Source organism: Delphinapterus leucas, chromosome 9 (genome assembly GCF_059928025.1).
Source record: "Delphinapterus leucas isolate spDelLeu-1000000601 "Yukka" chromosome 9, BTC_Dleu_Yukka2, whole genome shotgun sequence".
Classification (NCBI taxonomy): domain Eukaryota; kingdom Metazoa; phylum Chordata; class Mammalia; order Artiodactyla; family Monodontidae; genus Delphinapterus; species Delphinapterus leucas.
The window spans coordinates 6,873,475-6,875,954 of NC_143137.1; the positions used below are offsets into that span (position 1 = coordinate 6,873,475).

The following is a 2,480-nucleotide window of genomic DNA, read 5'->3' on the forward strand; positions in this document are numbered from 1 at the left end:
GCCTGGTCTTCCGTTTACCTCTCAAGGAAGGAGTTCGAAAAGGACACTGCTTGATGCAGCTGGCAGACAAGCCAAGGTCTGCGCGGTTAGGGGAGCAGAGCCCCGAGGGGCATCAGAGCGGTGGGAAGAGGAGAGAGAGGCGGCGAAGACGAGGAGGAGGACGACGAGACCAAAAGCCGGAAAAGGGCAGATGGAGCAGAAGCAACGAGGCGGCCCGGGCTCAGGCCGGAGCTTGGCGCGCTGAGAAGTCTCCTTCCGGGCGGCCTGGGTCTTCTCCAGTCAACAAGAGGGGCCCTGAACCTCTACCACCTCCGGCTGTGGGCAGAAGACTGTGACCAAATCAATCGTCCCACCGAACCTGGGGAGGAAAACCGGTTGGAGTTCTGAGCAGGAAGGCCCGCCTGGAGCGACCATAGGCAGCAAAACCCAAGGCAGAGGCTACGACGGTCGGCAGGGCCTGGGTGTGGCTGCACAGCTATAAAGGTGTGAGTGGAGAACACTTAGATGTGTCAGGGGGTATAGCTCAGGGGTAGAGCATTTGACTGCAGATCAAGAGGTCTCCGGTTCGAATCCGGGTGCCCCCTTCCCACATAACATTTTGGAATTTCCAGGCTTCAGCAAGCCTGAGGCCCATGGCCTTCCTTCCTTGGGTCCCTGTAGTTCCAGCACCCCTCCACACTGAGAACAACACCCGCTGACTCTTTCCCATCTGGAGATGTTCCACCCGGAACAGCCACCTATGGATTGTGGAGAGGTCCACGGTGTGGGAAGCCTCATTGGCTTCTTGCACTTTTCAAGGAAATGGGGGGAGCAGGATGCTGTCAGGGCCCCAGGAGGGTCCTGCTGCTCGTCAGAGTGTGGTAGATGGAAGGAGCCCCAGGGAGGAGTAAGAAGTTGGGGTTCTGGTCCCAGCACCACCATCACCCCACCTTTTCTCATCAGCAGAAGGGGTGTCAGCCAGGAGCAATGAGGGCTGCTCCGCACAGGACAGAAGCAAGACTGGGGTCTGCGGACGGCTCTGGGGAGGCGTAGGAGACCCACAGATTTCCAGGTCCCTGGACAGCCACTTTCAAGTGACTTTTTTCTGTAGACCAAAATATGTTTAATGAAAATACCTCTGATCCAGGTGCTAAAGTAACTGGTAAGCTTAAAGTATGCTAATTGAAAGGCACCCTGTGGGACTTCCCTGGTGGCCTAGTGGTTGGGATACTGTAGTTTCCCTGTAGGGGGGCATGGGTTCGATCCCTGATGAAGGGACTGAGATCCTGCATGTTGTGTGGTGTGGCCATGAAACAGAAGAAAAAGTTTTAAACAACCAAAAAGCATTTTTAAAAAGTATTCTCAGTTGTAATTTTTTTGTATTGCAATATGTAAACATTTTAGCCACAAAATTTTCACATTCTCTTTTTGCTTCCATTCAAAGGACGTTTCTTCCACAAAAATATTTATAAGACAAAGCTCTTGAAATGAGTATGATTCTTTGGAATATTTCACCAAATTTAGATGCTGCAAAATCATAAGCTTTGAAAATTTCATTCCCTTCAGGTACAGAATGTAAATTATCCAATTTAAATGAGGAGCTTCAGCCAAAGACTCCTTAGAGATATCGCAAATGCAATTTTAGAAATTCAGAATTAAATCCTGTACACCACGTGAAATTTCATTGTTTAACTTGTTCAGTTTCTCTCTTGCTTTTGCAAGAATACATTTCAATATCTTCCTGTTTGCAAATTTTGTTTTCATTTATTGCAACTCTCTAAAGTTTTCAAAAGCTGAAGTTTTGGGGCACACCATTTGTTGAAAACTTTGATTAAAGATTTCCAACAGGTTTGTGCAAAACACAACAACAATTTTTGGTGCACATTTTTACAAAAAGAAAAGTTTAATACCAATGCCATTGCAGGACACTTAGGTTAATTCACAAAGTAGTTCTTCAAAGGTTTAAACATTTCTAAAATCTTAGTGGTATTGGGGACAGATGTGTTTTAAGAGACTGATTATATTGGTGGACCTACAAAATAATATTCAGTAGCTATTTGTACTTTCTTATACATACTGCCATCATGAAATATTTTCTTGTATTAAATCAGCTGTGTCACAAAAGTAATTCAGTTTTTTAAAAACTTAAACAAAAAACCAATTCAGCTTTTATATGAATTGGTAGAATACCACAGCTTGTTTGGATGCACTTGTGAATTATGTGTGCGCCACAGTGCCAGCGATATTTCTGCTTAATTTGCTTACAACTTACTGATGGCTTCCTTGCTAAGAACATGGTTTATATTACAATGCTGTGCTCCGAAAATTTCATTCTTGTATTATTACTGCAAAAACAAAGAGTTCTATCTTCTATTGAAGTCTTAAATGGAGTTTATAACAGCCTTTGCAGTAAGTCAGGTGTTTCACTTTGGACAAAATGAACTTCCAAAGCTTCACTTTGATTCCATGAACTGGATGCTGGGACTACAGACCTGAAAGCA

At 44.9% G+C, this 2,480-nt stretch overlaps 1 non-coding gene across 1 annotated transcript; it reads left to right on the top strand.

The window, feature by feature from the left end:
- The first annotated feature begins 512 nt into the window (after positions 1 to 512).
- Positions 513 to 584, top strand: TRNAC-GCA (transfer RNA cysteine (anticodon GCA)). The gene has a single exon. It is a non-coding gene; the product is annotated as a tRNA-Cys (tRNA).
- The last annotated feature ends 1,896 nt before the right edge of the window (positions 585 to 2,480 follow it).